The sequence below is a fragment of the Anomaloglossus baeobatrachus genome, chromosome 3 (assembly GCF_048569485.1).
Source record: "Anomaloglossus baeobatrachus isolate aAnoBae1 chromosome 3, aAnoBae1.hap1, whole genome shotgun sequence".
NCBI lineage: Eukaryota > Metazoa > Chordata > Amphibia > Anura > Aromobatidae > Anomaloglossus > Anomaloglossus baeobatrachus.
This window is the reverse complement of record NC_134355.1, coordinates 226,570,895-226,594,097: the sequence shown is the minus strand read 5'-3', so window position 1 is coordinate 226,594,097 and position 23,203 is coordinate 226,570,895. Positions and strand designations below refer to the sequence as shown.

At 46.4% G+C, this 23,203-nt stretch overlaps 1 long non-coding RNA gene across 1 annotated transcript; it reads right to left on the bottom strand.

Annotated features, from left to right (window-relative positions):
• Positions 1-731: 731 nt before the first annotated feature.
• LOC142295145 (uncharacterized) lies at positions 732-20,665 on the bottom strand. Its single transcript, XR_012751382.1, has 3 exons — positions 20,591-20,665; positions 9,716-9,875; positions 732-2,976 (listed from the first exon to the last, which is right to left on the bottom strand). It is a non-coding gene; the product is annotated as an uncharacterized LOC142295145 (long non-coding RNA).
• Positions 20,666-23,203: the final 2,538 nt, after the last annotated feature.

Below are 23,203 nucleotides of genomic sequence, written 5' to 3'. Positions count from 1 at the left end.
ATCCTTTCCATACTTTTATGGTTTGGATAAAATTCCTCCGGTCTTTCCGAACGATTTGGCAGATTGGAAGTGGTGTGATTTGCATCCCACCTACTTTCACATCTCCAACTGTCGTCCTGACCCTGGAATCGGCTGCTACGTCTGTCCTCCATTGGTGTTTGTGTAAACTGTAACGACCATTTGACCTGTCCCCTGTTCTCTGAGTCTCCGGACCTATGATCCCTAGGAGGCGTGGACACTGTTGCCGCCGTCTCCTCCTGTGCCATTCCCGAAACACAAACCTGTTTCGTGGGCACGAGTGACATGCTGTTCATACCAGGCCGTGACAGATTAGAGATAACTTGTTGCAAATCCGCAATGATTTGCGTCTTTGCAGCCAGATCTTCCCTAAGTGTTCATACCAGCGCATCTGTGGATGCGACTCTATTCTTAAAGTGATTGCTCTCCGTGTACAGTTGGAGAAGCTCTTTGTCCATATCGGAATAACAGGTCTCCTTCTCCGAAATCCTAGACTCCAATACACAGATCTGCTTGCCCCTCTCAGCTGAGCATGCAAGCCTATCTCGTAACTCTGTTTCCAGTGTGTGGATTTGTTTTAGGTGTTAGGTTGACCTAACAGTCACAGCTGTTGCCAGCGATGTCCGAATGTGGAGAGAGTACCGGTAACCCCCCTCTGCTATTCCAGCCTCAATGAAAACAGGCAGACGCTGTTATACACATAAGACCTGGAGATGTGCGGCTCCCAAATAGAACTGTATTGACTTTGTTTACATTTCAAAGTTATACAAAGTTGATTAGGGCGTAACTATGCAACATACATATTCATTAATCTACATTCATTAAAAGGTGTGGATTACATGTTCCCAGCAAGAGAAATTAACATAATGACTTTTATTCCCATAACAGTCTATAACATTTCTTCTTCCCATAATAGGATGTTTTTCAGTTGTTTGTAAGTCAAAATATTCTGTGTTCTTGAGTTTGGTCTCAAAGTTTGTTACGTAAATAAGTCTGGTCTTGTTCTTGCAAAGGAGAATGAATTTCTATAATTTTTCTAACCAGTGAAAAAGGTTTAACTCTTTCCTCACAATCCCCCCTATTGGCGTGAGTGATGGACAGGGGGCCATCGAGAAGCTGTGAACTGTAGAGCGAGCAGGCTAGCCTCCAGATACTTTCTGAGCCGTGGGTTGCCCAGGGAGTGTCGTCCACATCCATCACCCAGAGGACTGCCTGCATGCCTCTCGATAGGAGTCTCATCATGATACGCCAAGGTGATTTCTAGAGGAAAGAGTAGAGAAGAAAAAAGCATATTAGTGATTTCATAGGGGTGCTGAATAATCATTGTATTGCTTCAAGCAGCGGGAAAACAAAGCCATTAGCAACTTAAACACTACATAAGCAACTAATAAACAGAGTAACATCTGGAACACTGATTGCAGTATAACTATGAACCATCCTCCTATTCCCTTAAACCAGTTTGCAGGGTTGAACATTGAAAAGGTATTGTTCCACCAAGCATCTGAGCTTCTGAGTACCTCCTCATCATGTTTTTTCCTCAGCTTTTGTATCTCAGTTAAACTGGCTTGAGCTTTTAAGGTTCCTTTTGGATCTATGTAGTGACAACAGCTGGGGCCTATTATTTGGCACATCCCCCCTTGGGCCACAGTGAGGTAATCCAGTACCAAAGTATGTTGGTTGGTTACAATGATTAATTGTCTCTGTATGGTAATGGTACTATTTACTGCTTGGAGAACCTCAAAAATTTGATCATCAAGGTAGTCGGTGCTGTCCACCAACTTATCATACATCTGCATTATCATGGGATAGAGAAAAAGGGAACTGAAAAATTTGTTGACATGGCTCATTTGAACCACATGGGGTCGGCCACTAGGCCTGTCTTTGTTGTCTGCCGCTCTCTTTACCAGTAGGTGGAGAGGCATTTTCCCTGCCGGTATATTAGTGGTATTGATAATGAAAGTGGCAGGGGTCAAACGGGCCAAGTTGCAGGTGCCATTTACTCCTACTGGTAGCCATTTGTAGGCATTATAACCACAAACCCAGTAGGTTTGCGGTGGGAGATCCCAGATGGCAGAATGTTGGAGTATGAGTCTATGTACTATATCTATAAAGGCCGATATGTTTCTGAGCATACACCATCCGGGAAGTTGGCCTAGGGGACTACAATACCCTGTGGACGGTTCACCACAGGTTTCTCGGCCAGGCACATATGGGTCTGAATCATTGCACCATAAATTTCTGGGTTGGGAGTAACAAGTATCATTTGTGCCTTCTGGAAACAATGAATTGTATACCCACCCATGGTCATTCAGATGTCTCTCTAACAGCAAGGGTTTAAATGCATCTGTACTGTCAGAGGTTCGCCCAAAACTTATTTTGATTCCTTCTGTTGGAATCTTGCCCATAGTAGGTGTTTCTGTGTAATTACGGGGTACCCAGCTGCTTCCTTCAAAGGCTAAATATTGCTGGGTTCCGGGAAGGCCAGTAGTAAGGTTGCCTTGCCACAAGGGGAAATCTACCCACCCTACTATTGGTATGGGTACACTAGTGTTCCACAGTTTTTGATACAATAGACTATCAGTCAATGACACAATGTAACAGCCTCCCCATTGAAATACTTCATCTAATGGGACTGGTATAGCTAAGTAAGGCATAGAAGAGGCTGTCACAGGTGCGTGTGTACATATCCAGCAGTCTGTGATCTCAAGTTTTTCAGATAACACTTCATGATGGGTCTCAAATGAATTCTGCCATGGTGTAGAAGGCCCCAAAAAGGATGTACACATAGAAATACTTAGCAGTATTAGGCCTTCTTGCAGTGGCTGGCATGGACCCATGTCGATCTCCCCTCAAGTTTGACGGAGGTTGGAGTGGTCAGCTGGACAGTCAAAGGCTCAAGGGTCTTTTTCACGTGCTTCTTTAGGTAGACCCGGTCACCAGGCTTTAGGGAGTGGGTTCCTGGAAAGGCATCAGGATCAGGTAGAAAAGAGTAGACCCTTTGGTGAGTTTCAGTTAGTCTCTTCTGCAGAGAAACAACATAAGACTTAAGGCTATCACATTGCAGGTGTAACTACTGCGGGAAGTAGCATCCTAATCTGGGTGCACTACCAAAGAGTATTTCAAAGGGTGAGAGCCTGTGCTTTCCCTGTGGGGTGGTCCTTACAGAGTAAAGAGCTATGGGGAGACATTCTGTCCATGGTCTACCTCCACTGCCTTGGCTAGTTTGAGCTTTAGAGATCCATTTAACCTTTCCACTTTCCCTGATGACTGTGGGTGGTAAGGCGTGTGTAAGGCTGACTGAATGCCTAACAGGGCACAAGTGTTCTGGAAAACTTGTCCAGTGAAATGAGTACCTCAGTCTGACTCTATGACTTCAGGGAGTCCAAACTGGGACACCAGCTCATAGGTCAATTTTTTTGCTGTAATTCGGGCCGTGGCTGAGCTGACAGGGTAGGTCTCTGGCCATCCTGAGAAGAGGTCTACACAGACAAGTACAAACTCATAGATGCCATGTTTTGGCAACTATATATATAGTCTATTTGTACTCTTTGAAATGGGGCAAACGTCTTTGGCATGTGTCTTTGCAGGGTTTTAGTTAGCTGGCCTGGATTATGCTGTTGACATATGTGACAAGCTTTTATTCTCTGGGAGGCTTATTGTCTGAAGCCGGGGGCTACCCAATAAGGTTGCATCTGGTTCATGATTGAGTTTGTGCTACCGTGTGTAGTGGAGTACTTGGAAAATGGCAGGGAGCCAACTGCGTGGTAGGACGAAAAGTCTGTTTAGGCGCCAAATCCCCTCCACCTTTTGTGCCCCCTTGGCCCGCCATCCGGCCTTTTCTTCCTCAGAGGCATTTTCCTGTGTCTCAGAGAGGTTCTGCATTTCTTCCTCAGTCATTGACACTGTTTCCGTCTCCTTCAAAGGGAGTAAGGCTGCTTGTTTTGCTGTTTGGTCGGCCAAGCGATTTCCCCTTGCCTCGGGTGTTTGAGCCTTGGTGTGGGCAGCAACCTTTATGATTGCTAGCTGCTTTGGTATCAAGGCTACTTCCATTAGTTTCTTCACTGAGGCTCCATGCCTGATGGAATTTCCTGTTGCTGTGAGGAATCCTCTAGTCTGCCAGATAGTGCCAAAATCGTGCACAATGCCGTGTGCATAGGCTGAGTCCATGTAGATGTTCGCTGTTCGTTCTTCCAGAAACTCAATGGCCCAGATGAGGGCGAGAAGTTCTGCTTCTTGAGCAGATATGCGTGGAGGTAGCGGTTGTTTGCCTAAAGGCTACTTTACACACTGCGATATCGGTCCAGATATCGCTAGTGTGCGTACCCGCCCCCATCTGTTGCACGACATGGGCATATCGCTGCCCGTGCCGCACAACATCGCCCACAGGCGTCACACATACTTACCTGTCCGGCGACGTCGCTGTGACCGGCGAACCGCCTCCTTTCTAAGGGGGCGGTCCGTGCGGCGTCACAGCGACGTCACTGATCCGCCGCCCAATCGCAGCGGAGGGGCGGAGATGAGCGGGACGTAACATCCCGCCCACCTCCTTCCTTCCACATAGCGGCCGGGAGGCAGGTAAGGAGACGTTCCTCGCTCCTGCGGCGTCACACGCAGCGATGTGTGATGCCGCAGGAACGAGGAACAACCTCGTTACTGCTGAAGTAACGATAATTGGGAATGGACCCCCGTGTCGCCGATTAGCGATTTTTCACTGTTTTGCAACGATGCAAAATCGCTAATCGATGTCACACGCAACGGCATCGCTAATGCGGCCGGATGTGCGTCACGAATTCCGTGACCCCAACGACTCCGCATTAGCGATGTCGTAGCGTGTAAAGCCCGCTTAAGACTGCATATAGAGTTACTACCGCAAATCCGGTATGGAACTTGCCTGTGTCATCGGCATATCTGCTTCCATCCACAAAAAGTTCAAACTCTGGATTTGTAAGTGGTGTTGCCTGAATATTGTGCAGGGGCTTTGCCTCATGTTCGATGAATGCCTGACAATCATAGTCAAATGGTGCGCTCTCTTCCTCTGTCCCCCTTTCTAAACTTGTGAAGATCAGCAGATCAGCGAGGTTTAGACTTGTAACTCGAGCAAATGAGATGCTTGGGGGTAGTAACAGCGTGCACTGAATTCTGACTTGTCTTGCCATGGAGAGGTGTTTCAGCTGCACTTTATTGAGAACAGCATAGATGTCATGGCTTGTAAGGATGGTAGTCGGGAAATGGAGTGAGATTTCAGATGCTTTCTGCAGTATGTTTGAAACTGCTATAACAGCTCGGACACAGGTTGGTGCTGCTTTGGTGACGTTGTCAAGTTGAGAGGAGTAGTACCCGATTATGTGATGTTTGTCCGTCTTCTGGGTGAGTACTCCTACGGCAAATCCTTGAAGCTCTGCTACGAACAGATAGAAGGGGAGATCATAGTTTGGTAGTGCCAGAGCAGGTGCATCAATCACTAGTTCCTTGAGCTGTTGAAAGTTTTGTCGAGCTTCTTCTGTAAGGCAGAAAATAACATTCTTCGTGCAATCATACAGCGGTTGCATGAGTAGCGATGCAGTGGGAATCCATTGTCTGCAGAATGATATTAGTCCTAAAAATCCTCTGAGCTGTTTGAGATTCCTAGGAATGCTTGCTTTTCTGATCACTTCTTGTCTGTTCAGGCTGAGGTGTTTTTGTCCCGCAGAGAGACAGTGATCCAAGAAGGTGACCCTCGTTTTGCAGAATTGTAGTTTATCTTTGCTTGCTTTGCAGCCTACTTCTGCTAGAAAGATGAGAAGACTTATTGAAGCAGTTTTACATTCTTCTTCGCTGGGGCAGCACAGTAGTAAATCATCCACGTACTGAAGGAGGACACAGTGGTCTTGGGGCTGCCAGCCTTGAAGGACACTACTCATTGCCTCAAGGAATGCAGCATTCCCCTACGCTATATACTCAGGCTGTCTTGTCCATGTATATTGGTTTTGCTTGTGTGTGAATGCAAAGATCTTGGCATGCTGGGTCCAGTGGTACTGAGAAAAAAGCATTAGCAAGGTCTATGACTGTGTGATGGGTGGATGTAGCCGGCACCTGTGTGAGCAGTGTATGTGGATTTGGTACAACAGGGGTGAGGGGCTCCAGTATTGAGTTCACTGCCCTCAAATCGTGTACCATCCGGTACGTGACTGGGTCACGTTTCTTCACTTGTCTCTTCTTAACAGGAAACAGCGGAGTGTTGTACCGGGGACTTAGTAGTTCTGAGGGATCCCGACTTCAGCAGTTCTTTTATTTGGTAATCCAGGGCAGCTTCCTGTTGAGCATTGAGAGGATATTGTCTCAGCTGCGGTGGTGTAATTCCAGGCTTGACTGAAACTTTTATGGGGGGCACGGGTAGTGTGCCGAGGTCAGTTTTTGATGTGGACCAAAGTTTTGCAGGAACTTGTAGAAGTATTGGATCCATGTTTCCTTCACGTGTAACATCAGATTCTGGTTGATCTTCAATCATCTGGAGGGTGCACAGGACTTCTTCTGGGATATCTTCTGGAATTTGCAGGATAGCAGATCCATCTTCATTGTAGACTATCTGAGCTTGTCGTCTTGATAGTACATCTGCTCCCACTAGGGCATCTCCACCCAGGGGAGACACTAAGAATTTAGACACGAACATGTGTGGTCCCAGTTTCACCTTCAGTGGATGGGTTATTGGAATTATCTGGGCTTGTCCATCAAAACCGGATACTATAGTAGCTTCGGCTGAGATGGAGCCTTCAGGCACCAGGTTCCTGGGGAGCACAGAGCGTGAGGCTCCTGAGTCCACCAAAGCTCTTATTTCCTTGTAGCCAATGTGTAAGAGGGACATGTATAAATGGACCTCTGGCATCCCTATCCCTTGCTGCCGCAAGTCAGGCAGTCTTCTCCTCCTCACTCTCGGGTTGGTTTTGAGTGTCCCTCTTTTTCTTTCTACAGTCTCTGATCACATGTGCTCTGATTCCACAATAGTAGCAGGTCGGTGCCTTCCTTCTTGTACCTTCTGGCTGACCGTCCACTGCTGCTATGACAACTTTCTTGTTGCTCCTTTTATCCTTTGTGTTGGTTTCTAAGCCCCTTGCTTTGTTGACTAGAAGATCTATGTCTTCCATGTTTCTCCATTCTGGGCAGCAGAATCTTTCTGCCAGAGGTGCATGTTTTCCATCCATGAAGGATCTTACCATCAGGTGACGTATTGCGGCTGCTTGTATGTCCAGCCCTTCATCTGCGAATGACTGCATCAATCTGTAGTAAAATGAGCTGACATTCTCCACAGGACCTTGATGCACTGGTCCCATTGTGCCCTTAGTTCTTTGCTCCTGGGCGCAGAAGAGATTGAGTCTTGTCATGAAGTCTTGGCCCGATTCCACATTACGGGTATCAGCTGGAACATGTTCTGTCAGATGGGCAGTGAGTTTGGCATACAGTTCGGGAGACATTTTAACTCTACACAAACCCTCCTTGTCCAACCAAGTGCTTCTGTAGGAGACCTGTATTTGGTTCAGGTAGCGTGAAAAACTGACTGGGTTTCTAGTCGGGTCTGGAGCATTTTGCAGGAAAGCCATCTGCTCGGCTAAAGTCCAGGGTACGTAGTCTTCATACGTACGAGGAACTGCATCCCTGGGAGCATTTGGGTTTTGTGGATCAACAGGTGGTCTTATTAGGACTCTTCTTTCCACTACTGGATAAAGAGGCACTGGTGCTGTGGCTTGTAGCTTGTGCTGTGGGGCTCCACAGGTTAGGCATGTTTCACTCCAGTCCGGATTTTGTTGGCCACAGTTTGTGCAGGTCCATTCCGGGGATCCTGCTATTTTTGGAGTTGTTGCAGGAGTAGCTGACAGGTACGGAGGAAGTTGCTGATCCTTATTAGCCTTCTTCCCAGTTTCTTCCCATGTGTCTGATTCTTCATGGTATATCCAACCTTGATCGTGGGCTGTTTTTGCCATGTCAGAAAGAGTTCTGACCAGTTTAGTCCATGATTTATCTGCTATCACGCCTGCTCTAGTAGCTCTTATTGTGTCCCATTTGTTGGGGTCCAATTGATCCTTCCCCTTCAATCCAAATGTCTTAAAAACTTCATTGGACTGACTGGCTGTTCTTTTGCCATGATAACACGTAATGAGATGTTGCAGGTTGCATCCAGCTCTTCTGTCCTTTGATATTCCTTGCCCCATTCTTCGTCTATTTTCTTCAGCTTTTAGACCCTTGAGCGTCCCTTGGACTAGACCTACCTATCCTGGAAGTACTCAGAGACTAACTCCTTATTTGTATTCCTACCTCAGGTGAGGTCTAGAACCACCTATCCTGGAAGTACCCAGAGACTGACTCTTGATCTGTATTCCTGCTGAAAGGTGGTGTCCTAACTGTTCAGAGGGGGCTGAGTATGTTGAATGGCGCTGGGTTACCCTTTTTGTACCAAAGGTACACTCTATATCCGATAGCAATGGCAAACAGGGCTATTCCCACTAACACTAGGGCAGTGAATAACACATCCATTGGACAGAGCAGGCACACTATTCTCTTTCAACACTCACTGATGTATGGGATCTATGACAACCAACAAGGACACCAGCACAGAAGCAAAACGCAGGAGAGCAGACACACGGAGACAAAGCACAGAGAGGCAGAGAAACAAACAATGCACAGAAAACATCTGCTGGCAAAAGCTCTCTCAGAGTTCAGTAGAAACCCGCCAATAACCCAGTATCTTACTCACAGTGTCCCTCTAGCGCGATGAGGAGAGAGGAGATCAGATATGGGGAGCAAAAAGAGAAGACTAAGGTTCAACTCTTACCTGGCCAGGTGTTTCTGGTCCCCACATCTGGTCCACCCCTCCTCTGGATGACAAGACAGTTCACTGCGTCCTGGGATTAGACACACGAGGCCCTGCTTTTCGGGCGCTAGATAATGTTAGGTTGACCTAACAGTCACAGCTGTTTCCAGCGATGTCCGAATGCGGAGAGAGTACCGGTAACCCCCCCTCTGATATTCCAGCCTCAATGAAAACAGGCAGACGCTGTTATACACATAAGACCTGGAGATGTGTGGCTCCCAATTAGAACTGTATTGATTTTGTTTACATTACAAAGTTATACAAAGTTGATTAGGGCGTAACTATGCACATACATATTCATTAATCTACATTCATTAAAGGCGTGGATTACATGTTCCCAGCAAGAGAAATTAACATAATGACTTTTATTCCCATAACAGTCTATAACATTTCTTCTTCCCATAATAAGATGTTTTTCAGTTGTTTCTAAGTCAAAACATTCTGTGTTCTTGAGTTTGGTCTCAAAGTTTGTTACGTAAATAAGTCTGGTCTTGTTCTTGCAAAGGAGAATGAATTTCTATTATTTTTCTAACCAGTGAAAAAAGTTAAACTCTTTCCTCACATATGTTTTCCACACAACACTGGAAATGGAAGGTAACTTCTTCTGCCTTCCTTGTGCTAGCAAGTGTTTCCAAGTGCTCTGACTTGAAGATGCTTTCTTCAAATGTAGACACTAATTTTGCTAGTGTTTTTTTGTTTTTTGGAAAACACTTCCACTTATGCATGATTTATCATGAGCATATGCCTGGTCCAGCAGAGCGGACCAGAGCTTCTCTGTGGACTTTTATGTGTTATGAATTACAGGGTTAAATGTGCTGTTTTCACTTAGATGTTTAAGTGTGGTGAAATTCATACTCCCTCGTTCGGCCATCTTGTTTGGTGTCGTCGATTCCTTAGTCCCTTTTCCGCTGCCTGAAAACAGGTCCAACACCGGATCGCCTTGTTTTACGACCAGCTGGACTCCTTTGATGACCCGAACCTTGATGGTCTGCCAATGACGTGACGTGATGATCTTCTTCACCGTAGACCGTATGTGGCAAAGAGCGTGCAAAGGAATCAGAAAAACATTAAAAATCTGACAAAACTAAAAGATTAAGTTCTTTGTTGAATTTTGTTTCGTGTAGAACCCAAGCTGAATATCTTCGCCACCTGTCTGGACTACCAGCGCACCGAACGCACAGATCAATATAACGCTACACCACGTCTATATTATCTGTCGCACGTTCCGGCCTGGTCAGTACGCAGAGGATGACCCCTCGATTTCAACACAGCAAAATACGAAAAAAATAAAAAATCAACAATGGGCCTGACTCGCCAATATGTTTTAGGGCTAGCGCCAATATTAGTTATTATCGCCTATAAGCCGGCTTGTTAATAATGTAATATGAGCTAACACCTGATATTAATTATCATTATCAGATTTGACTAACAATAATTAATATATGATTTAACATAAATACGCACTTAATGTTATCTATTCCTTTGCTATATATTATAAATACCCTCGGCGACTAAATGGGATGAAAACCGTGTACTAATAAACAATATTTATTAAACACACTCAAAAGTCTACAGTATATATATTGCTACTCAGTACCGCAACAAAAAGCACAATATCCAATAACACGAAACCCACAATATTCTATAAATTCCCACCCACGTCACACATACAGGAATGTCCACCCGAATTCCTATCACTAACTATCCCTATGGGGATAAAGGGGTTAATACAGCAATACAATCTGGAGAGAAGCAAAGCAAATGTTAATGATACTTATGGTAGTGTCACACATAGCGATGCAGCAGCGATCACGACCAGTGATCTCACCTTATCAGGATCGCTGTTGCATCGTTACATGGTCGTTGGTGAGCTGTCAAACAGGCAGATCTCACCAGCAACTAGTGACCAGCCCCCAGCCAGCAGCGACGCGTGAAAGCGTAACTAAGGTAAATATCAGGTAACCAAGGAAAGCACTTCTCTTGGTTACCCGATATTTACCTTAGTTACAAGCGTCCGCCGCTCTCACGCTGCCTGACACCGGCTCCCTGCTCGCTTCAATTTGTTGCTCTCTCGCTGTCACACACAGCGGCGATGTGTGCTTCACAGCGGGAGAGCAACGTCCAAAAAATGAAGCAAGACATTCAGCATCGACCGGCGACCTCACAGCAGGGGCCAGGTCGATGCTGGATGTCACACATAGCGACATCGATGGGACGTCGCTGCTACGTCACAGAAAATGGTGACTTAGCAGCGACGTCGTTGTCGTCGTCACTATGTGTGACACCACCTTTAGTCTCCAGGACTGGCACCAGTTGCTCCTGATGATGGGACAACTGTAGAATAGGTAGCAAGAGAGGGATCTAGAAAGAGGGAAAGAAAGAGTGAGAGATATGTATCTAGGGAGAGAGAGATAGATTAGAGCAGCAGAGGTAGGAGAGAAAGAGGAGTGTAAGGCTATGTGCGCACGTGTGCGCTCTGCACCGCACCGAAAATGTGCGCTTCAGAGCGCAGCTGAAAAGCTGCGTTCTGAAGCGCATGGTGCCAGCAGATTTGTGTGCTCTGCATGCTGCCTCTCCCTATACACAGCATGCAGAACGCACGAAAGAAGTGACATGTCACTTCTTAGAATGCAGCGATTCGGCAAGCAGCCGAATCGCTGCGTTCTAACATGCCACGTGCGCACGGCCCCTGCACAATCTCCATAGATTGTGCAGGGGACGCAGGACGCATGCAGTTACGCTGAAGTGCAGAACGCAGCGTAACTGCATGTAATACGCACACGTGCGCACATACCCTAATGCAGACAGAGAGGGTTGAGAAGAGACTCAGAGAGAAGTGCAGTCTTGTAGTAGAGAGAAAAATGAATCGTTCCCCCGATAAGGTAGCAAACAAAATGACTCAGGTGACAAAGGCAGACCTGTAAGGGGTGCTTTACACATAGCGAGATCGCTACTACGTCACGGTTTTTGTGACGCAGCAGTGACCTCATTAGCGATCTCGCTGTGTGTGACACTGAGCAGCGATCTGGCCCCTGCTGTGAGATCACTGCTCGTTACACACAGCCCTGGTTTGTTTTTTTATTGTTGCTCTCCTGCTGTGACGCACAGATCGCTGTGTGTGACAGTGAGAGAGCGACGAAATGAAGCGAGCAGAGAGCAGGAGCCGGCATCTGGCAGCTGCGGTAAGCTGTAACCAGGGTAAACATCGGGTAACCAAGGTGGTTACCCGATATTTACCTTAGTTACCAGCCTCCGCCGCTCACACGCTGCCAGTGCCGGCTCCCTGCTCTCTGCACATGTAGCTGCAGTATACATCGGGTTAATTAACCTGATGTGTACTGTAGCTAGGAGAGCAGGGAGCCAGCGCTAAGCAGTGTGCGCTGCTCCCTGCACATGTAGCTGCAGTACACATCGTGTAATTAACCCGATGTGTACTGTAGCTAGGAGAGCAGGGAGCCAGCGCTAAGCAGTGTGCGCAGAACCCTGCTCTCTGCACATGTAGCGACGTTATGATCGCTGCTGCGTCGCTGTGTTTGACAGCTAAGCAGCGATCATAACAGCGACTTACTAGGTCGCTGTTACGTCACAGAAAATGGTGACGTAACAGCGACGTCGTTATCGCTGTCGCTATGTGTGAACCCAGCCTAAAGGTCCAGTCACACTAAACAACTTACCAGCGATCCCAACAACGATAGGGATCGCTGGTAAGTTGCTATGAGGTTGCTGGTGAGATGTCACACTGCGACGCTCCAGCGATCCCACCAGCAACCTGACCTGGCAGGGATCGCTGGAGCGTCGCTACATGAGTTGCTGGTGAGCTCACCAGCAACCAGTGACCAGCCCCCAGCGCCGCGTGGAAGATGCTGCGCTTGGTAACTAAGGTAAATATCGGGTAACCAACCCGATATTTATCTTGGTTACCAGCGCACGCAGCTACACGTGCAGAGACCAGGGAGCATCGCACACTGAGCGCTGGCTCCCTGCTCTCCTAGTTACAGCACACATCGGGTTAATTACCCGATGTGTGCTGCAGCTAAATGTGCACAGAGCAGGGAGCAGCGCACAATGCTTAGTGCTGGCTCCCTGCTCTCCTAGCTACAGCACACATCGGGTTAATGTGCACAGAGCAGGAGCCGGCACTGACAGTGAGAGCGGCGGAGGCTGGTAACAAAGGTAAATATCGGGTAACCAAGGACAGGGCTTCTTGGTTAACCGATGTTTACTGTGGTTACCAGCCTCCGCAGAAGCCGGCTCCTGCTGCCTGCACATTTAGTTGTTGCTATCTCTCTGTCACACACAGAGATCTGTGCTTCACAGCGGGACAGCAACAACTAAAAAATGGCCCAGGACATTCAGCAACAACCAACGACCTCACAGCAGGGGCCAGGTTGTTGCTGGATGTCACACACAGCGACATCACTAGCAACATCGCTGCTACGTCACAAAAGTTGTTCGTTAGCAGCGATGTTGCTAGCGATGTTGCTTAGTGTGACGGGGCCTTAAGACAGGCAATGTTTGGGGTATGTATTGTGTGAAGGAATGAAGTGCCTGAGCCTGAGATAATCTAATTTATCTGCAGGCAATGGATTGTAAAGGGACATTTTACACTTCACAGAGATATTTTGTGGGAACTCAGATGATTAAATCTGTCCCAGCATCTTTATATACATACACAAACATACAGTATACACATTATATATTATACACACACACACACACACACACACGTATATATACACTGATATTATTGGGTGACACATCCCTCTACACCACAGAACAAAACCCCGTTTGGCTGGCAGAAGAAAGTGGTCAAGAAATGCTCTGTCGCCAGCCCAGAGCCTACGCTGGGGGTTTGTTGGTGTCGGATCCCCCATGACTGTTACAGGAGCAGTATGATGGACACCTGATTGCGGGACAACACTGGAAGTGATGTTGCCTCCCAAAAAGGGATGAAAAATTTATAACATTATGTTTTATTTATGTTTCCTCAGTCCGGGAGTACAGATTTTAACTAAGGGGGAATATGATACTCCAGTGCCCTGGTTGTCACCGTATTGTTGACCCCACAGAGGGGTTAATAATAAGCCTGGAAACAAGCGGGGGGTCCCTTGGTCAGTAGCTACATTTAACACAGTTCCTAGTCTGGGCCAGCAGAGGGAGCTATAAACCTGGTGTTCTTGGGAGCTTCCTAGAAGCTCTGACCTGGGGGAGGCGTTAGAGGAGTGACAGTTGGGAGCTTACCGTTGGAGAGAGAGGAGAGAGAGTCAAGAGTTTGAGGAGAGCAGACCGTTTTTTTCTAAGGTCGGGGAGCTGAGAGAAGCTCGGCCTAGGGGAACGGAGTCTGACAAAGAGGCAAAAAGGAGCAAGACTCTGTGGAGTGGAGCTAAGCCGGCTCACCCCAGAAGGGCACGCTAGAAACCGGACACCAGAGTCTGTGGCTGCTCGGGTACTCGAGCCCCGGTAGCTAAATCTGGAGGGCAGGAGGATTACAAGTCTCCTGGACCCCACAGAACACCTGAAGGCAAAGCCGCAGATCAGGGACTGGGAGCCACTGTCAGAAAAGCAGTACCTGCGACGGCCCATGCAGCCTGCCATAAGGGTGAGAGAAGTACCACAAGTGACAGAGGAGAGGGCCTCAGCCAAGCTAACATAGCGGGGGCACTGAAAATCAGGAAAGAGCGCAACGAGAAGGCCTCACACCCACCTGGCCAGGGAGACTTCCCCGACTGCTTCCAGGCTATTTGGACTACCATCATCACCACCTGTACCCGTCTCCTAGGACTTCCTCACCGGTTATCAAGTAAAGTAAAAGGTAACGAAACTGCAGTTCTTATCCGTTATTGTTCACATTCCTGGCCCTGCACCCTGAAGCCCACCGGTTGCCCAAAAATAGACTCTCCAACGGTTTTTCTGGGCAATATCACCTCAGCTGTGCCATCATCATCTGCCCCGTGGAATACACAGCGCAGCGGCGGCCCACATAGCCGCAGTACCACAGGTGGCGTCAAAAACTTTTTTCTTTTAACTACAACTCCCATCATTATAATCATCATCCCTTTATTATTGAAAGACACCGCCAGGGTCACGGAACCGGGCCATGCCGCCGCGACATCGCTGGACTAGTCCGGCCCGGTAATGAGTACCCCCGGCCCTTGAGCTGGCAATGTTACATGAGCACCTGTATTTCAATGGTCATTGGCAGGTCTTGCCTGAGTATCTGTCTAACGGCTCTTTTCCACCTGCGATTTTCACGTGCGAGTGCAATCCAATAAAAAAAAAAAAAAAAAGAATCGGGGATTGCACTTGCACCAGTGCATGCTGCATTTGGCAGCTAGTCTCGGCTCACGCACCCCAATGAAAGCCTATGGCAGCGTGTGAAACATTGCACTGCACTCGCATGTTATGCGTGCAGAGACAGACAGCGGAGGAGATGGGGAGTAAGTGTTCCCTCCATCTTCTCCACACCTGTGATCATTCACATGACCCTTGGCTGACACCCACAGCAGAGGGTTATTAGCATATCGCTTCCGATGCTCTCGCATCGGAAGCTGTACGCAACTGGAAAAGAGCCCTAACTTTGAGGATGGTTTTTCTAAGCAAGGTTGTCAGGAGCTGCCACCCCACCACTCTTACGATTGTTCGGTCAATCTTATACTAGGGGCCAAGTTACCTAAGCGCATTCTATACAATATTTCAGGTCCAGAGATGCAGGCCATGAAAGAGTACGTTACAGAAAGCCTGGCTAAAGGACATACCATAAGTCTGAGTTTAAGCAATAGTCAGCTGTTCTCTGTTGCTAATCAGCTCTGCTATAAAGGCTTCTCTCCTAGTCCAGGTAAACTGCTGATGATAATTTGTGCTATTCTTGTGAGTTGAGGACCAGGAAGCCATTCAGAGATCATTTGCTGTGTGAAAGTTGTGTTGTTTTCCCTTCATTTGTCCTCTTTGATTTTTCCCCTCTGGTCCATTCCTCATTATTACCTCTTGTTGTTTTGAGTGCTGTGCATGATTGCTGTATATTTTACCCCTGTCTGTCTTATCCCCTCTGTGTCTTTAACCTAGACTGGGACTAGCGTTTCTGCTGCACTACACTATATGGGGCTGAGCCTAGGGAAAAACAGGGATAAGCATGCGATCAGCAACGGAGTAAAAGAACCTGTATAGGGACGTTAGGGAGTGCAGAAATCAGTCTCAGGTGAGTTTAGGAGGTGACCCTGCTCCGCTTTTCCTAGTGAAAGGGCCCACCATTGTAACATGTACCCTGTGTATTGCGGTGCTTGCCGGGGATTCCCGTGTACCTGGTGGAACCCCAGTAGTCACTGCGTGACAACAACAGGTCATACCGCATCTGAAAAATCCATGATGATGAAGCCAAATATTCTGGGATTTTCTAGAGCAAATATACATAGTGACAGTATACTGGCCAGCATTTGTGCTTATTTGGCTACCACACAGCATCCATCTTGCAATATTGAGGATAAGACAGCATTTCATGCAGCATTGGCAGATGTTTACAGAAAATAGATTTAATCTACTTGAACTGAGGACTAAATTGGTAGGAGAAATGGAGAAAACAGGAAAACTCGATTTGATGTTTTGGGAATGAACTATCCCAGAATATAGCAAATCATTGTGTTTTTTTTCTTTCACAATTTTTTCTACTCTATTTAAAATCCACATTAGATAACTTCAACATTTTAACTTTTTCTTTGACAAAATAAGTTTAGATGCAAAAGTATCAATATTACTACAATTTCTTTTCAATCTCGTAAATTTTCCCACCGGAATAGATTTTATTGTATGTCTGGGATGACTGCTGGCAACATACAGCACAGTGTTCCCAGATAAGGTTTTGCAGAAGGTAGAAATGACAATTTTATTATCAATAATGTGCAGTTGTAAATTAAAAAATGACATACAGTAGATGTCAGATGTGTCCTAAAGGTAAATGTCAAATTACAGTGGTTAGAATGGAGATAGTGGTCAGAATGGAACTATGGCAGATTCATCACTGCACCAATTGAGTCCTCAGTTCAACCAGATTAAAAGGGTTATCCGGCTTATTTTGCTTATTTTTTTTTATTTCACTATTGGGCTACATAAAGGCATGTAGGTAGATAGCAACTACCTACCTGCCCTGCTGTCAGCCCCTCTCTCCAGGCTCAGAGTGGTCCTGCTGGGATTTTGCTGTTTTCTATGATGTCACATCAACAGGGGCAGGAGCTTATGCTCACCTTGTTGACCATCATCACACCCGACGTCATGTTGCTGCCCTGCTGCTTAATGGGGCAGGTACAGTGCGTCAGAGTCCTGCCCTCCTTCCCCCTCATACTCCCACACATTTCATAGTACAGTGGTGTCAAAGACATGGCCTGCGGATTGCATGCAGCCCCTGATGCTACTTGCGGCCATAGCCCCCTGCCTGTGCTGGGGGCCCACGCAGTCAGCGCTTTATTTCAGATGACAGATTTCTGGGGGGCTGTGCAGATGCGAACTCTCTATACAGCTACTCCAATGATCAGCCGCCGGCTAATCAGAGGCCATCAGCTGATCATTGGAGTAGCTGTATAGAGAGCTTGTCTCTGCGCAGTGCCCAAACATCAGTCATCTGACACAAAGCTGTGTCAGCGGCGGTCTCCCGCACCAGAAACGTTCATCAAGGGGGCTATGGGCTACAAGAGGCAGGAAACAGGACACAGAAGGAACGGAGGACAGATGAGAAGGATTTGGTTTTGTTGTGTGTGTGTGTGTGTGTGTGAAGAATGGCACCACAGGGGACAATTCTACCAGAAGAGGACCTGGAGTGGGAACATTACTACATTAGCAGAAGGATGGGCACAATAATACAGCATGGGCATATTATTACAAGATGGGCACAAGGATGGGCACAATACTATAGGATGGGGACAATGGGCACATTACTACAGGATGGGCACAAGGATGGGGCACATTACTATATGATGGGGACAAGGATGGGCACATTACTACATTGCCCACATTGTCTTCTGTAGTAATGTGTCCATATTGTCCCCTGTAGTAATGTGCCCATCCTTTAGCAATCTCCTCATTATGGTCCATTATTGTCCCCTATTATGCTGTTGTTCACACACACACAGACACACTCACACACATTATTGTCACCTCCATTCCTGCGATGCCTTCTTATATGTGGTGTTAATTGTGTTTTGTTGCAGCCTGGGATTGCTGCCATTTGCCGTGGGGGAATGTGGTGCCCCTGAGGCTCAGGTCGCCACAGGGTACTGCACCCCACTCAGGGTGTGGTGCTGATTATGGATCCAAAGGGATGTCGGTACCGGTTTCATCATCCACAACCATATACACACAGGAGTTGCCTCTTCCCCACTGGAGACTGGGCTAGGGTTGGGTATAAAAGGTGTTTCCAACAGTGTGGCATTTACAGGATGCCTCACAACAGGGGCCCCAATCCACTAGCTTAGACCTGGGTAGGGGGGAGGAGCGGCCACCAGGGGGAATTAGGAGTCACACCCACAGTTTACAATTTCAGAGAGTTCTCCAGCAGGAGTGACAGTGAGCAGACGTCTTTTCCGGTACCTCCTGTTGGACATAGGAGTTTAATAGTCGCTGAGGAGGATACCGTGTCAGTTCCCCCGGGACCAGCGCAGTTCAGGGTGAAGCACCCTAGGGTGGTGTATTTCCACGTTGCATCACCAGATTCTGCCGGACGGAGAGGTTCCATGCTTCTTCGACCACCCACGTTTCCGAAGCCAAGTAGTATATAGGAATCCCAGGCCTCAATCACGGTCAGACTCAAGGGGATCCCCGCTACTGGTATAGGGAACAGTACTCTACCTAGTACGGAAGGGACTCTAAGCGCTTCAAACCACAGGGATGTGCACTACAAAGCGCAGTGAGGAAGGGCCCATGGACTACCTGACTGGTGTTGACCTCTTGCGGATCCGGGATTGACCTGAGCCCATCATGGCAGTGACCAGTGTGACCAGGATGGCAGTTGTAGTTGTGAGTAAACTACACCCTGAACCCGCAGAGACTGTGTTGGCTCATCCTTACCGGTGCTGCCGCCCAGCGCTAAGGTGCCAACGGCCATTACTACCCTCATCATACACCCGGTGCCTGCTCCGCCTGTGGGGAGCGATACCATCCTGGCTGCCTTAACACCTTCCCCAGAGAGGAACTCTACAGCGGCAGCTACTACTGGCCGCATACCACAAGTGGCGTCACGACAAACTTTTCCCATTACCAGTCCCCCACCATTTAACTGTACGCCTCGGTGCAACAGAGCTGGGCAAGGCCACCCTGTGACAACGCCTGACCAGACTCGAAATGGCCCGGCAATGAGTGGGTTTAACCACGTGCCTTTATGGGGCGCTACACCAGATTCTCAACTAGCTCAAAGGAAGTTCAGTTTTATAGCTTCTCTAATCAGCAAAACTGTTTTCAGCTGTGCTAACATACTTGCACAAGAGTTTAAGGGATTTCTAAACATCCATTAGCCTTCTAACACAGTTAGCAAACACAATGTACCATTAGAACACTGGAGTGGTGGTTGTTGGAAATGGGCTTCTATACACCTATGTAAATACTGCATTAAAAAAACAGACGTTTGCATCTAGAATAGTCACTTACCATATTACCAATGTATAGAGTGTTTTTCTGTTTAATTTAATGTTAGCTTCATTGACAAAAAAATGTGCTTTTCTTTCAAAAATAAGGAAATATCTAAGCGACCCTAAACTTTTGAATTGCAGTATATAACATATATATATTATATATATTTTCACACACATATCTACTATAGACTCACATTAGGATATATATATATAATATATATATATATATATATATATATATATATATATATATACATGTATATTACACACATTTATCTATAACTGGTGAGGGACATGTAACAACTCTGTCACCATTGGGGATGGGATGTGAGGTGATTGCGCTCTCACAGATGAGATGCTCTATTTTTTCCAATGCTGGAAGGAGGAGGAGTCAGTGCTGGACACAATACTGACAGCCAATGAGTGTGCAGAGGGTGGGCAAAGGGCGGGGCTGAACACAGGCCGGGTGGTGCCAGCTCTGACTATGAAATTCAGCAGTCAAGCACAGGAAGATGTCATGTTTGCTTGAGCTGCAGGTAAATAAAGTGGCTGCAGAGAATGAAGGGATAATTCAAGAGGAACAAAAGTTAGAAACAAAAAAAATGTAGAGGTGTTTTAGATGATAATACAGCATAGATTAGCTTAAAAAAATGTTGGTGTTTATGGTCGGACAACTTCTATAAATCTATTTTCTATAAATATCTGCCAATGCTGCATTTTCCTCAATATTGCAAGATAGATGCCATGTGGTAGCCAAAAAGGCACAAATACTAGTCAGTATATAGTCATCAAGTTTATTTAGCTCTTTAAAATTCCAGAATATTTGGCTTCATCATCATCATCATCATCATCATCATCATCATCATGGTTTTTCAGATGCGGTATGACCTATTGTAGAATGTGTAAACATGCACATGTAACAAGTGTTTATTTCTAATTATGATAATTCTAATTCTCATGAATATAAAAATCAGTCAGTACATGAAGTGTAATTCTTTTAATATAGTATATGGTATCAGATGGTCTATCTGCATCAAAATGTACATTGGTTGCACCATTAGAAGACTAAAAATGTGTCTTTCTGAGCATTTATCGGACATTATCAATTTGTCTCACTTACCACGGAACCTTTCTTCCACTTCAAGATACTTCATCTTGGAACATCAGTGGAATATTTCATGTCTTCAAGTGTTTGCTGTTGAAAAAAAATCAGTGAAATCAGTGATATGAGCCCCTTTCAGACATCCGTGTTTAAACACAGACATGTCACACGTACCAGTATGGTCATCCGTGTGTCATACATGTGTGATACGTGTGCCATCTGTGTTTGCATACGTGTGACATCCGTGTAACTGGTACCGGTAAAAAATGCATGATACTGAAAATGTTTAGTCAGCTATTTTGCAGCAATTTTATTTTGTAATAAAAAAAAAAAAACAATGATGTGGGGTTCCCCCAATTTTTATATCCAGCACAGCAACAGCAGCAGCTGCTGGCTGCAACCCTCAGCTCTCTGCTGTATCTTGGCTGGTTATTAAAAATAGAGGGGATTCCTTGCTTATTTTTTTAATTTTTAGATTATTTTTTTTTTTAAAACAAATGACGTGGGGTCCCCTCCAGTTTATTAAATCTAGCCAAGGTACAGCAGACAACTGGGGGCTGATATTATTAGGGTGGGAAGGGCCATGGTTATTTGGCCCTTTACAGCCTAACAATAGCAACATGGAGCTGCCCCAGAAGTAGCGCAGTTCTGGTGCTGGATCCAGCTCTTTCCATTGCCCTGGTGTGGTGACAAACGGGGTAATATTTGTAGGGTTGATGCCATCTCCAGCACCTATAGCAGGTGCCCGGTGCAAGTTATCTGGTCGATGATCGACATCTGGAGGACTATTCTTGCTGCAGGGAATGCTGAGGTCTCTGCGCTGTGTACAGTTCCAGTGCTTGGTAGCAACGGTTCTCCAGAGGTCGTCCGTAGACTGAAGCTCCACTCCACGTGGATGAGCAGACAGGTAAGCTCCAGAATTGGTAATCTTCCTTGGGCACGGGTTCAGATGTTCTCTTGGGCGTTCACCATTAGACAGGATTAAGATCCTGGATGAGTCAGACAGTTATATCCTCACCGTGGGTAATTAGTCAATGACTTCTGGGCTAAATTTGACGCCTCTTTTGGGAGTGATTGCGGCCCCCTTCCTCAAGGATGGCCCAGACTGATGCATAGATCCTATTTATAAGGTTGTTAATTAGTGTCCATATTCCTGATAGGAAATAAATGTTCTCCTATATTCGTTAGATATGCATAAACAGTTGGATACTATATAGATACGGTAAATACATATATACAGTGGAACCATGGATTACGAGTAACCCAGTATGCGAGCATTCCTCTAGATGAGCAAAGCTTTTCACAAATTTGTAACTTGGTTTATGAGCAGGAATTTGCAATACAAGCAAATGCTTAATTTCACACACTTCCAGTTCCATCCTGTCACAGAGCTCTGAACCGCCCCGACTCTGTGTAAACCTGGAGGTAACTTTATGTCTATATAGTAGACAGGCTGCTATATCGTGACGCTGCACCTCTGGTGCTTTGAGAGGGATATTTCCGGCTCAGCTGCGTTATGTTCCCATGAGTGACCTGTGTTTTGCCCTGTCCCGTACTCACCTCCATCTTTCCTGTTCTGTTTGCTGTGTCTCTCAGTAATCACACTCAGTGGAGATCTTCATGCTCTTTATTAGGTGGTATTGTCAGCCATTACATCTCCCTCTGCTGCCTGCACTCTGTCTGCAGTACCAGTGAGTTCCCAGTTGCTTGTGGTGAACACATACAAGTAGTGAGACCCCTAGAGGCCCCCCTAGAGGCCATACAACATATACAGTACAGCCCAAAGGTTTGGACACACCTTCTCATTCAATGAGTTTTCTTTATTTTCATGACTCTGAAAATTGTAGATTCACATTGAAGGCATCAAAACTATGAATTAAAACATGTGGAATAAAATACTTAAAAAAGTGTGAAACAACTGAAAATATGTCTTATATTCTAGGTTCTTCAAAGTAGCCACCTTTTGCTTTGATTACTGCTTTGCACACTCTTGGCATTCTCTTGATGAGCTTCAAGAGGTAGTCACCGGAAATGGTTTTCCAACAGTCTTGAAAGAGTTCCCAGAAATGCTTAGCACTTGTTGGCCTTTTAGCCTTCACTCTGCGGTCCAGCTCACCCCAAACCATCTCGATTGGGTTCAGGTCTGGTGACTGTGGACACCAGGACATCTGGCGTAGCCCCCCATTACTCTCCTTCTTAGTCAAATAGCCCTTACACAGCCTGGAGATGTGTTTGGGGTCATTGTCCTGTTGAAAAATAAATAATGGTCCAACTAAACGCTAACCGGATGGAATAGCCGCCGCTGCAAGACTGCAAGATGCTGTGGTAGACATGCTGGTTCAGTATGCCTTCAAATTTTGAATAAATCCCCAACAGTGTCACCAGCAAAGCGCCCCCACACCATCACACCTCCTCCTCCATGCTTCACGGTGGGAACCAGCCATGTAGAGTCCATCCATTCACCTTTTCTGCAAAGACACGGTGGTTGGATCCAAAGATCTCAAATTTGGACTCATCAGACCAAAGCACAGATTTCCACTGGTCTAAAGTCCATTCCTTGTGTTCTTTAGCCCAAACAAGTCTCTTCTGCTTGTTGCCTGTTCTTAGCAGTGGTTTCCTAGCAGCTATTTT